This window comes from Atractosteus spatula, unplaced genomic scaffold (assembly GCF_055471065.1).
Source record: "Atractosteus spatula isolate fAtrSpa1 unplaced genomic scaffold, fAtrSpa1.hap1 Scaffold_83, whole genome shotgun sequence".
Classification (NCBI taxonomy): domain Eukaryota; kingdom Metazoa; phylum Chordata; class Actinopteri; order Semionotiformes; family Lepisosteidae; genus Atractosteus; species Atractosteus spatula.
Window position 1 is genome coordinate 168,820 of NW_028296916.1, and position 14,358 is coordinate 183,177.

General features: G+C 39.0%; 1 non-coding gene across 1 annotated transcript; it reads left to right on the forward strand.

The window, feature by feature from the left end:
• The first annotated feature begins 13,912 nt into the window (after positions 1 to 13,912).
• On the forward strand, positions 13,913 to 13,984 carry trnaa-cgc (transfer RNA alanine (anticodon CGC)). The gene has a single exon. It is a non-coding gene; the product is annotated as a tRNA-Ala (tRNA).
• Positions 13,985 to 14,358: the final 374 nt, after the last annotated feature.

Here is a 14,358-nt window from a genome sequence, read left to right on the forward strand (position 1 = left end):
CTTTAATACAGACAAAGGGTTTGTGTGTCACTTTGAAATTCTGATTGATTTAGAATTCAAAGAAAAAGATGTTTTCTTCAACAACGCAGTGAAATTATGACATCTTCACTCTACTTCTCTCTAGCAGTAAAGCAGACCTTGCAGTGTGAGCATTTGCTACAGTAAATTAGGTCATGTATCATGTTAAATCACTTCTTCAAAACCAAACATTTCCTGGTGCACATTTTCTCCTTGAAAAAAATACATTTTTTCCTTACATGCTTTCTCGTTTTTTTTCCATCAGAGTACAGAAAGAAGAAAAAAGGGAAAAGCAGTGTCGCAAAAGAACTCCGTCACCCTTGGGAGATGTCAAGCTCATCGGATATGAAAAGTGCCCACTAAAAGCAATTTCTCTTCATTTATCTTAGCTTCTGGGCTGCTATTATGTGTGAGGAGGCAACTAGCTCAGCCAGCAGACTCAGCGCTTACTGAATAGAGGTATGTTTTGAGTGTCATGCTGATCGTCTTATAAATGCAAAGGAAACTTTTAAAGCTGATAAAGTAATTTGCATGTGGCTACAACATCCCTGGAAGAGAGATTTTATCAGTTGCACATAATCGGTATTTTTTACTTTTTGTTCAGCACTGGAAATATATTTTTTACGTTTTCTTAAGAAGATCTCATGAAGTATTGCCAGGACCTACCTTTAGGACTCAATAGCGATATTAATGGAGTAGAAATGTAAGATAAATTGATGATCTGAGCTAAAATAGTCCTTACGCGCCTCCTGTAACAGTGTTCGTATTCATAGCAAGTAATATTCTTTTTCAACCCCAAACGTTGCTAATGCATTAAGCTTTGTGCGACCATTAGAGGTTTCGGTAGCTTCTGGAGAGCGCACTTTTCCAAACTGAAACCTATTAGAACATTATTTAAGGTACACCATGTCCCGGAATCGTTCATCGGGACTAGGATTAATATCAATGGAAAGTACTTCAAGATTTAACTGAAATATTAAAAGAGTAGGAAAGCATTTAAAATAGAAAAAATCAGTTCAGATGATATTTAATTTTTGAGAAATGGGCACATACTGTACATCAGCTCAGTGAGCAGTGCGAGGTGCTCTCCTGGAGATGATGTTAAATTAGTTAAAATCATGTGATAGTTGAAAAAGCTTAATACTTAGTGAAACAGCCAGCACAAATGGTTGCGTTTGTGATTATGTTACTTCTCTACTATAGCAGCATCGATAAAAGACCCTCTGAAAGCAGTAAAGCACTGCACAACTGAATTCATTGCTATTTGGAGAAATCCACAAACTCGTGTTTTTCATGTGCTTTTAAAGACAGCAATACTCACCAACAAAATAACGACACTGCAGCTGATTTTTTCCGAAGCACAGTTGACCTTTCTGAGCCAAATGATGAAGCTCACCCAGTGAATACTATAGCAGAAGGTGGAGGAAAGTGAGACTTTGTAACTACTGCAACCACAGGAACAACTGCAAGAAGCAGAATCAATTTCCCATCGAATGGTGGTGTTGTCTGAGGTACGTGATGTGAACGCGTGCAGAGAATCCCACAATCTCTTCAAAACTTGGACAAAGTATTTCTGATGGAGCGCTGTGCGCAAAGATTGAATAAGCTTTGCTCCTGCCGATGATTCTGCGTGAAAAAGCACAGCCTTCAAGTTTCACAGACAAATGCACCATGCCTACAAAACCAATTTTAAAAACAATTGCGGCACACTACGATTCACACTGACTCAAAAGTGATCACGGCAGATGTTGTTCCCTGCATAATGCTGAAGGGACCAAAGAGCATTGCTGTTGGGAACACAAAATGAGGCTTTTTCATGCCTTGATGTTAAGCTGACAAAGACTATCTTGAAACACCTAGTTCAGTCTCTCGACAGACTGTCAAGCAAAGCTTTTACCCATTGAAGTCGCAATAGAAGGAAGGTCTTAACCCACCAACACTTAGCAGCGGCAAGATTCAAACCTAACCCAGCGAAGAAAATGGAGCACAAACCCAGCACATAGACCACCCAGCCACACTCCCAACACCTTACTCTTTTGGAGAACGTCGGGTGGGTTCAGCTCTTGTTGTGCGACGCGTGGAAATGACTGCATCTTCGTTTTCCGAGATGTTTCCTATCACATCTTTGTCAGCTCTGAATATAGTGCTTCTTTGGAGCAGGCTTCAGACCTTTTATTTTATTTATAAAGGAGGGCGCATTCAGAAACATGTAATTTCTGTTTTAGAAATGCTTTGGGCGGTGTGTTTTATATAATGCACAAACAGTATTCTGATTGTATACTGTAGACCTGTGTAGCAATCATACAGGATGTGACTGGGATTCTGAAATGTTTCTTGAAAAGGTATTCAGGGCTGCTTGAATCTATAATAAAAAAGTGACCCGAAACTTCCAACCTTCCAATAACTGATGTCGCTCTCCCTAAACCTGTACGTGATGTTTTGCAGATGTGCAATGTGCCTTTACTCCTGTATTTAAAATGACCTCTGTTGTTGGGCGGAGTTGAAGGAGAACTAAACTGCATAGAAAAAGTACGTAACGATAAAATATTTCTGCACGTGAAACACATCAATCGTTCAGCATTTCTAAAATGTTTAATTGAATTGACAAAGAAATCCTCTCCTTAAACTTCGAAAAGGATTATCTGTTGAGCCAGCAGACGAAACACTGCAGGTGCCTGTTTCTCACAGGTGTTTGAAGTTGTGGATAACATTCAGCAGGTTTGTCACCGTTGCTTAGCTGGTTAAGACGCCTCACTAAAAACCAGGAGACCCTGGGTGCGAATCCCAGCGGTATCTCTTCGTAGACAACAGGCCACTCATTGTCAATATTTATGGAGCTTAATTTAAAGACAACGGGAGAAGCATGAGTTACAGCTTTCTGTAGCTGTTTTATATCGCAATGGTGAGTGCATTGGACTTCTAGGCCTTGATTGAATGAAGTCATTCAAAGGTTGTGGGTTCAAGTCCCACCAGAGTCATGTATCATTTTGATTCAACCTTTCAAAATCCTCTAGGGATTGGTGTTGATCAAGTCAAATAAAGGACTTCTTAAGAGTCCACAGTTGAAAATGAACCAGCAGCCACAAGAAAGAAATTAGCACTGGACTGTGATCACATTACTCCTGTCCTGGAGTCCTTGCACTGGCTTCCTGTCAACTTCAAAATCCTCATGCTCACCTATAAGGCTCCCCATGGCTTGGCACCTCAGTACCTGTCTGGGTTATCGCCCTACTCCCCACCTCACAACCTTCGCTCTTCTAATTCTGGTCTCCTATCTGTTCCCCCGTCCATCTACACTCTATGGGTGACAGGGCCTTCTCCTGTTTTACCCCAAAGCTCTGGATCTTTATCACCGAGGATATCAGAGAGTCACCTTCTCTAAACTCCTTCAAATCCAGACTCAAAACCCTCTTCTTTAGAAGAGCCTTTAATGAACTATTCTTTACCCCTCTGTTCCTACTGCATTTAATACCACCATCTATTGTCTCCTCTAACTGTGTATTCTCATCCTGCTTATCTTGTGTATTTTTTTAACTTTATTGTTGTGATTCTGTAAAGCGCTTTGAAAAGCCAGCTTTAAAGGTGCTATATAATGTAAAGATTATTATTATTAATAATGAACAGTGCATTTAACATTGAGCACATGCGGTCCTTCTTTGCAAAGGATTGCAAAGGTTGGGAATTAGCTTTTCACTCGTGTTGTTGAAGACCATATCCTGGCTTTGTTGCAGGAAATGTCTGGAGAGGATCATGGTTTTGGGAAGTCTTCTTGATGCCTGACACTGTGTGTTTCCTGGTTGTAACAGGTGTCATTCTGGACCTAAACAACAGAAAACACCATTGAAATCGCTGAACTGCCTAGCGGACACTTTGTCGCCTTCTTCTGACCTGCACTTAATGCGATTCTCTGAAAACGTGGCACATAATATCTGTGCTACCTTTATGGAGGGTGAGCACACTCATAAGAATCATAGATTCGATCACAAGCATCTAAAAATGAGAATGAGAAAATGACATCACGCTATAAGGCTGAATGGCACAAATTCTCCTGTTCCTTCTGCAGCAAATGTGTGTTTTTTGCTTCTTAACACTGAGATAGTTGGAGATATTTGGCAGCAGTGGGATTCCAACTCACACCCCCAAAGAGACTAGAGCTTTAATCCAGCTCTAAATTAAAAACTGGGTGACTCGTAAGGGCTGGTAGGAGAGGAAAGGAATAAATGCTTCTTTTTTGGACTAATTCTTTATCTACTAAAAGAAGGAAAGATATATTTGATTATTATTTTTTCACCAGTTGTTTTGATCAAATTATTGTAAATAAGTGCCATATTAAGGTATAATATGTACATGAACGTCATGTCTGTGTCGATTATAGCAGCTGAGTATCGCTGGAGGACAGTTCATCATGAGTGGGTAAGCCTGCATAATGAGGGAGAAGAGATTGGCCTCTCTAACACAGTGTCCAGTGACACTAACCTTCTGTCCTACTGTTCTCTGCTAATGTAGAGGGTGAATGTTTATTTAGGTGAATGTAAGGTTTCATTCTTGTAAAATATTTCCGAGCACTTTTTTTGTTGCTTTAAAAAAATCTTGAGTGACACATACCTTCTGTTTTACTGCACTACACTTCTCAAGAGGCCAGTTCAGCACACAAGGATCCTCAGTCAAACAAACACTGCAATCGCTTGATAAACGCCATTTCTCATCCTTTCTCTTAGTGTCGGAGCTACTATTGTATGCAAAGGAGGCGACGTGACAATGAAATCTTAAAGAGAGTCTTCATGAAGGTGTGTGTCGGCAAGCTCTCCACTGGCAATTGACTGGGCTTGTGAAGAAATCAATCTCATTCAACAACCATACAAATTGCACAGCTTAAGGCACATGAAGTGAAATCTGTGAGCTGATTGACACAAAACAATGTCACTTCACATTATCTGCAAAGTTGTTTTGCTTGTCTGACCACCTCTTCCTACTTTACAGTGAGCACATATATTTCAGTTTCTTTCCCCCATGTGGAGATGTATCCACTGCCAAAACTGCTGTCTGATTATTTAAATTATCTGTAAAACTGTTACATGACTTCATCTAATTGTAAATGTATAAGACGGTCTATGAGACATTTGTGAGAGTAGCTGAATCCCAGGGCTGGTATGGAATCACACACAGACAGGTCTTCTGTGTGATCTGAGTCCCACTGCTCAGAGCTACAGACTGGTCAAATGGTCACTATTGTAGACACGACCATCGGACCATCGGCTACAAATAATCAATATACTGATCATAGAGTCACTATTGGTGTTTATTACATAAATACTATATATAAATAATAAGATAATTCCACAGTCATATGTGTTATAAAACATTTATAAACATTTTGGGAGGCTGACATACAGTAAAGAAAGTAATACTGAAGGGCTGGAAGTCCTGGAAAGCGTTAATAGAACCTTCTTGCTTTCGACCTGGATCAGAGCCCACAACTGCCAGATCAGTGACCCCTGAGCCCAGTACACAGAGAGGAGAACCAGGAGCTCTTTTATGTCTCTAAGAGGGCTGGGAGGAAGGATAAAAGGGGGAAATGTGACATGAGTCCAGGCTGTTCTGTCTGATATTGTTCATGTAGCAGCACTGATTGTCTGAATATCTTCTGGTTCTGGATTGTGAGGATAGAGAGCAGTACGGAGTTGAGATCCTGTCTGAGTGTGAGTCTGAGCTGTGAATCTGACTGAGAAGAGAATAATGATTTTTTATTCTGCCTGAGAATTTTTCCTGAGAATTTTTCTTCTTTTCCAAGTGGTGTTACATCCTCTTCAGATACTCTGCACAGACTGCCAGAGAGAAGAGGAGAGAGAGATGGACAGATAAGAGCACACACAGCAAGAGACACATACGTCTTGATTTACTTTGAAGCAAGTGTTCATTTCTTTTCTGGAACAAGCTGTTTCTGAACTTCAAGAAATTCATACAACTTCTGAAAGATAAAATACAAATCTTGCTCCTCAGGACAGAAGAAATGCTGCAAAAAAATGCGAGTGATTTGTAAAAAGCAACGGGAATGTGTCCTTGTGCAGCTGTTAAACAAAGGGCTGGTGGGTCAAACGCACTCAGGGATGCGCTTCAGATTGTGATGATGTAAACATAATCTCCGCTTAAAATTGAAGGGATTTCTTCGCAAACCCTCTTGAATGTTGCAGGAAATATTCGTGTTTTACTCGTGTGCAACTACAACAAGTAAACAATTAAGTACCTTAATTAGTCAATGTCCAAGAAAACCATCTTCACGTGTGGAATTTTTCTTTAACTGGCTGTTGGGAGAATTCATCTATACACCCGTTGTATCCTTAGCAAAAATATTTTAAAATTAGTACACAGATTTGTTGGAGAACTTGACAATCCTTGACAATCATTATTAAATGAGCATTATACAAATGTGCGTTGATATTTTTAATATGTACCTTAATTGTAATATATATACATAATTGCTTTGATATGGATGTTCATTTGAAGGAATTGAGGAAACTATGAAGGATCGCAGAACAACCAAAGATACACTTGGGCATCTGCTATTGGTAAAGATGAAAGAGTACCTTAAGTGTAAAGCTTGCATACACACGAGAGAAAAAAAACAGTTTTAATGCACTTCATTAAATTGATGGTGTGCTTATCAATCGTGCATAAAGTGTACATAGCAGAGGATGGTTTCGATCCATCGACCTCTGGGTTATGGGCCCAGCACGCTTCCGCTGCGCCACTCTGCTGACAGCTGTCATGTAGCGATTCAACACAACTGCTCTATCTTTGCTTTCTAAAAGTGCGCCCGAGATGAAAAGTCTAAACGGTAAACTCAGACGTCATTTTGAGCACTTGGTCTTTTATAGTACAAAACATCACCCGCTGCTCTACATGGGCGTGTCTTCAATATCGTTGAGAACCAAACCTTCTGCTTTCCGAGGCAACTGATTCTTTCGTCAATTCCCAAATCTTCAATGAGAATCAGTGAAACGAAAATCAAACACATGTACACACTCGCGTCCTAACCTGAAAGAAAAATCTACACCCACTTTTTAATACTGAAAATGATTCAGGAAGTACAGCAAAGTACTAAAACCAGCGAATGCATCTGCATACATAAAATGTCAATTTTTCAAAAGTAAAATCTTCAGCTTTGAAAGATTGTCATCCATATATTTTCGTTTTTCTCTTTTTTTTACATAACACGCTTTCGAGAAACAAACTGTCTTTTAATTAAGGCTTCATTAGAAAATGTGTATCTTGGTTTGCTAAGTTAAAATCGGCACATCCCAGTGAGCAAAAGATGTAGAATATACGACTATTAAACACATACCTTAGACGTGTAAATGTGCTCCGTAACTGGTCTTGAATGAAATTCTAATATACGTATATCGTTATACATCAATTAGACATCTATGATTATATGTTTATTATACATAAATGGTTGGAGTTCTATTATACGGATAAATTTAGAAGATTATAATACATATATAGTTAAAGGTCTATTATACATCAAAGAAAGATTTTTATAGGTGTAGAAACTAGTAAATAAAGCCAATGATTTATTTTAGATATGTATTCTTAAAATATACAAATATTCACACATGAAAAATATGTAGTTCAAATTATAGATTATATACAATATTGTAATCAACAAATGTCTAATCATCATAAAAAACACAACTAGTAAACTTCAGTTACAAATTCTAGTAACATGGCAATATATATATAGTAATGACAAACACAAACTAATTACATGAACGCGCTAATATTTAACTCAAAACCACATTTCGATTCAAATATAAATTTTAAAATTTACAACTTCTTTATTTCCACGAAAATATTATTAATGTAGCACAAACGCTACTTTATAATAAAGACAGAAAGAAACTGTTTGTTTTGTGTCTCATGGTGATCCTCCTCTCGATACTAATGAAATGTTTAATATGATCCCTCGAGAATAAAAAAGGAGTCAATTTCCGACTGGAATGATTGATGCCCCATCAAACATTTTGTAATATCCCTGGAAGTTTATACAGTAGAATCCTGGTTCGTGGCTTAAATTCAAGGTAAACAAGACTAAGGAAACGAGTTGGAAACTTGATGTTGAAGTGGGATTTAAATCACCCGGAACATTTCACTACATTGGGCAGTATGTGCCAGAAAGTAGTAGATGACATTCCTTCGATAGCTCAGTTGGTAGCGCGAGGGACTGTAGAAAAATCAGCGGGGTATCCTTAGGTCGCTGGTTCGATTCGGGCTCGAAGGAAGGTGCTTTTTGTGTACTTTAATCAAAGAGTTAAAAAAGCGAATCTGTTTCAATCAGACATTGATCAATAGCTCAATAAACGACGAAGCAGAGGTTCCTGTTCCGAATTCAGCCCACGTCTTATTGTCTTGTTTTGGCCAAGATCTGATCTTTGAATTAAGGGACTACACTGTCTGCTTTGTAATCCAAAAATACATACCAATGTCAAGTTTTTTTGTAGATATAAAGGTGTTCTCTGTTTTCAAAGGATAGGTACTTAATTGGCATAATGATTTGGTATTGATTTTGTATCGTTGTATTATAAAGTTTGTGCTTTCTGTGTTTTTATCGTATTGTGAACTTATTTTTTAAACAAATGCTAACAAAGGCAAACACGGCACACATCTGTTTATACCAGTGGTGAATTGTACATTTTTATTAAGTACAAGCTACTGTGCCCTTCTGGGAGTATAACAGGTTCGATATAAAGTGGCAAAAATATAAAAGGGGAAAATACCCCACACTGCGTGTAAAGCCCTTGTTGTGACTGTTTTAGATTAAAATGGCGTACTGTGCACGAAATGTTGCAGAAACACAGTCTGATATTTTGATAATTATTATTTTAATAATTTGATCAAATTGAGGCCCAGGATCCAAATCTTCAGTTCTGATTTTTTTGAGTGATATTTTTCCTTCCTTTCGTGGAAGTCACATGATGTGAGCAATTGTTTTTTTTTTACGTTACGATCCAAAGAGCCTCAGACGCACTGTAACCAAACCAGGATGGATTGTGCTGGGAGCCGGACTGAGCTCATTCTCACTCCCTGTGCTAAAAACAGAATTAGCTCTTCCCCGAACATCGTCTACAGCTGCTGGATGGTGCTTTGCGTCTTACTGCTCCGGCAATTACTTTGACGAAAGACAGCTCAATTGTGCACTTTTAACCTTCTCGCAGCTACGGGCGAGACTGACGCTCGCGATATGAAGGCACCCGCTGGTACACCTTCTCTAACTTTCACAATCGCGACAGACTTCGCTTTTTTAAAAAAAAAAAGTAGATATAGCCCTGAAAAAAACATAAGCTTTATCAGTTTTTACATTAATCTATTTTGAATCAAAGTTTGATATTTTTTTTCATTTTTTATTGCATTTTACATCATAATAATAATATTAATCATCATCATCAACACTTATATAGCGCTGTTCTGGATACTCCACTCAATGCGCTTTACAGGTAATGGGGACTCCCCTCCACCACCACCATTCTCTTGAATGATCACAGAGAGTCAAGACCTCGGTTTTACGTCTCAGCCGAAGGACGGCACCTGTTTACAGTTTAGTGTCCCCGTTCTTGTACTGGGGTATTAGGACCCGCATGGACCACAGGGTGTACCCCCAGCGACAGGAACCAGACGTGTGTTGGGCTCGGCTGCGAGCAGGACAATGACGTCACGGGGACAAAGTAGAGGAATTCAAAACGGTTCTGTAAAAGACCAGTGTCAGCTGTTGGTTTGCAGTCTGGACTCTAAAAAGTATAGTATGTAGGATGTGACAAATTTATGATTTCTTGGAATAAAACGGTTTTTATTTGCATTCAAAATGAAGCGGAATTTTAGCGCGACACACAAACCCTTTGTCTTTTTTAGAGAGTGATTTTTAAACAGACATAAATGTAGAAAACGTGTTTTTTTAGCACTACAATAGCAGGGTCAGCGGCGTAATGAATAACGCTTCAGGCCTCGCATCAGAAAATTATAGGTTCGACTGCCGTCTGACTCCTTGCGTTTATACCACTTACATTCTTTAATATAAATGAACTGCACCTGAAAGCTATAGAAAACACCTTGGGTAAGTTGTCTGCAGCCTCATGCGAATTTCGACAAATTACCCAAAACACTGTATTGTCTGGAGATCAGCTCCAGCTCTGAACTCATTTGCAATGAAAAACCATGTGTAACAAAACTGGAGAACAGCTGAACTTGTGCTCAGTTCGGTGATGAGGATTAAGAACTGTCGTTGTTGTAATTAGCACGAACTGCACAGGCTCTGAATCAGACCATGTCAATTAGTCTGATCAGTGTAGGACACGTTAATGTAGAATTATTAATAGGTTTGTTAGTTAGTTCAGGTGTACCCACCTGAACTAATGTAGAATTATTACTTGGTCTGTCTCTTGTTTGTATATAAATGAATGTCTCTGACAACTTAATGTTAGTTTTACGATGTAGTTCAGGCGTTGACATATGCACGAGTATACGAAATGGCTCACTCCTGATTCATCTCACGTTCTATAGGAGACTGGCGATTCCTCCTGTTTCTTGTACAACCATATCAGAACAAAAGCCCGTGTCACCGAGCTAAGATTCAAGATTGACTCGCATCTTTATCCCTTTTTTGTTCGTGATCATTATTTTCTTTAGTTATGATCAATATTGAACTTTTTTTAAATGAAGTGACAATAATCAAATATGCAGGCAGATTTTTGAAAAGTATTCAGAATTGTCAGGGTGCCCCTTTGGAACAGTCGTCAGAAAATGTGAGAAAATGAAAGTTATGTAAGCTCTCACACAAAGCATTGAAGATTGGAATCTGAGTGTAAAAAAGCTACCCGTCTCCCAATGATAGGCAGGGATACACACCATGACTCGAATAGACTCAGCGAACTTTAACGCCTATGATATTACGAGTGCTTTGCACGTGTCGAACTTCAAGAAGGAACTACTACAATAGTTGTGGACATAATTCAATACCACCGGCAAAGTCCAATGCCGGCAACGTCTGAGAAAATAATATTCACTCATGGAATTTGGTCTTTGAATGGCTGGCGAGAAAATTCATTTATACTCCTGTTGCACCCTCAGCTGAAACATGTTAAAATAACAATGCAGATTTGTTGGAGAACCTGACAAGAATTATTGGGTTAGCACTGTATGTTATTTGGTGTCTTTACTTTATTTTATTTATATATTTTAATATAAATGTTAACATACATGCTGTATAATCTATTGTCATTTTAAAATATGTTAGCTGAGGATGCGAGGGGGGGTATTATACCTTGTGAAACATTCAAGGAACTGTAAAAATGGCTGGTATTTGAATAAAATTGGCGATCACAAGAAAACCACAATTTATGTGGTATTATCATCAATATCCTTCAAAATCTACGTTCAAATGAAGGATTTGAAGAAACTATGAAAAAAGCAATAGTAGTAGCAGAGGATTTTGAATTTTGCTTTTCAAGTCAGTAGATCACCATAGAGTTGCGCCCCTACAAACAGCACAAAGGATGAATCCCACCTCCTTCGTTATTGCTGTTTGTGCCGGTGAAAGTAGCGTTTGTGCTATTGAAAGTATCTCGGAAGATGAAGGTGCAGTCACTTCCATATATCATGATATCATTAGATCCGACGACAAGAGCTGAAGCCCCCGGCATTTTCCAAGCCAGCAATGTGAGGAAGATGGGTGTGGAGGAAGGTAGTGTGGCCGAGCAGTCTAAGTTGCTGGATTTTAGGCTTCAGTTTCTCTGGGGGTGTGGGTTTGAATCCCACGGCTGCAAAATGTTAATGTTTTAAGACCTGCAATACGATCAGTAAAAGCACCTTTTGTTAGGCTGCGGGAGGTGTTTAGAGATAGACTTTCTAAAATACAGGCTTAACATCAAGGCAGAAAAAATATTTTGTTTTCTTAACATAAATTCTCTTTGGCATGTTCAGCTTTATGTAGGGAACAACATCTGCCGAGATCACTTTTGAGGCAGTGCACATGATAGTGTACCGGCAAGTACATTTAATATTGGCTGTGGTGGTGAGCTGCTTTTGTCTGTGAAACTTTTAATTCTTCACGCCAAATCATTGGCAGGGGTAAAGCTTATTAAATCTTTGAACATAGCGCTCCATCGGAAATACTTTGTTCATGGTCAAAAGATTTCAGAGGATTAACTTCATGAATTCACATAGCATAACTTACAGGAAAGATTTAAAAGGGGAATTGATTTTGCTTCCTGATGTTGTTCCTGTGGTTTCTTTGGATACAAAGGTGAATGTTCTTTGACGTTCTGCTAGAGTATCCACTGGGTGGGCTTTATCAATCAGCTCGGATAGGTCATCAGTGCTCCGTCTCTGGAAAATAATCAGCACTGTCATTTTTTCCTGTGCTGTCTTTTAAAACATATAAGATCACGAGTTTACAGATTTCTCCAAATAACAACTATACATTTTAACCCAGCGCTTAGCATTCCTTCAATCCAATAGTTTTACTCTGGGTAAAAAGCAGCGCAATATACAAAGAGATGATATTCAAATATTTCAACGTTCTTATTGGATTACCTGTATGGAGATATCGCTCAGAATTCCTAATATGATTTTGAGTTCAGTTTTGCTTTACTACTTTCAGAGTCTTTTATTGACCTTGCTGAAGCAGAGAGAAGTGACATAATCACAAATGCAACCTACCTGTGCTGCTACCTGTTTCTGGTTAATAATGATTATTGCGAGGAAAAAAAAAACAGCTCCTTGCATTAAGAGCAAGAGCAACCAACGCGCTCGCTTGTTGAGTTGGGTTTTTTCCGTGGTGCTCTTCCTCAGATGCAAAGTTATTTGGCGAGCAAGGACCTCTGAGAAGGAGCCTGAATCCGTCAAAAACTCAGAAATTCTAATATCGCACTACCGTCTTGTGTACAGAGACCTGCTTCTTCCTTTTTGAGTGTTTTGGTGTTTAAGAGCATGCTTCCTACCTCGAATGTTAGTTTCAGGAGATGTGTTACCGGATCACAGATCATCTTAAAAAGAATGGGGGATGCACTGGCTCAGTTATTTGAAGGAACCTATACCACCAACGCACTTCTGAGAAGCACCTGCACATTTTCGCAATCCTCTCTCTCACCTACAAAGTTATGAAGACACAGACGACCAACAAAAACTGATTTGATTCACTCAAGGCTTCACTCTTCTGTTGTGATGTCGTTTTAATTAGTGTTAGCTGTGATGAGGTGTTGTTTCTGCCTCTTAAAGTTTAAGAGTCTGCTCCTTTCTTCCTGGTATAGAAATAACATGTTCCATCTTTGTTTACAAACACCACTGTAAATTATTTGTCCATCTCTAAAGCCTGCGTGTATTGACAAGGCAATTCAAAAGCACATATTAAATAAGAACACGATCCTTCTTGTTACCATTCACGTGGTTGGAGCGTTGTTTCGCCCTTTAACGTTCTTCTACAATATTTACAGACAGGGCTTTATCACTGGAGTTGTGTGCATCGGTCCATGAACATCAATTGTACTGCTGTTTTTCTATGCGTAATTTAATCGCAAGCACTTAAAAGATGCAAAAAGGTTTCAAGGAAAACATAATTGAAAGACAATCGAGTAAGGAGGTAGAAAAACGCACCCCCCCCCCCCCCCGTTGAAGAATCAACCACCGTCGCCCATGTGACTGGATATAAAAATAAATTATTCATTTTGCCCAGTCTCTGGAAGCTTCGATGCGATTATTTTCCCTTCCTTATTTCTTCATTCCCATTAATTTACTTTGTAGTAGAAGAAACGCGAAAGTGGGAAACTGCAGGCATTCTTCGTGAAGGGTGGATTGTGTTCAGTAAACATATGAACATCTTTACGTCAGTTCCACCATCGGTAGGCTAGGGGATGTAGCTCAGTGGTAGAGCGCATGCTTCGCATGTATGAGGTCCCGGGTTCAATCCCCGGCATTTCCAGGTGTCTTATATTACTGTGCTCACATCGCAATCTTCTGGTGAGTGAGAACTCTTTGCTCGTGTTCATAGAGAGCCAGGTTTACACAATTAATTTCAGTCACACACGAAGTGCTACAGTGTTGCTCTGCTGTTTTAAATGTACCTCCAAAGCATTTCGTTCTGTTAACTACCAAATGATTTGAACTAATTTAACGTCATATTCAGAAAATCCAGAGAAGGTCATCAGACTTTTAGTGGCTGTTGAAGAAAACACCTGTTGAATCTCACCAGGGATTTCTTGAGAGATCATTCAGCGAGCGAGTCCTCCCTCTGGACTCCAAACATTTTTAGTTAAACTGTTATTCACATATTCTAACGAAGAGAAACGTTAGTGT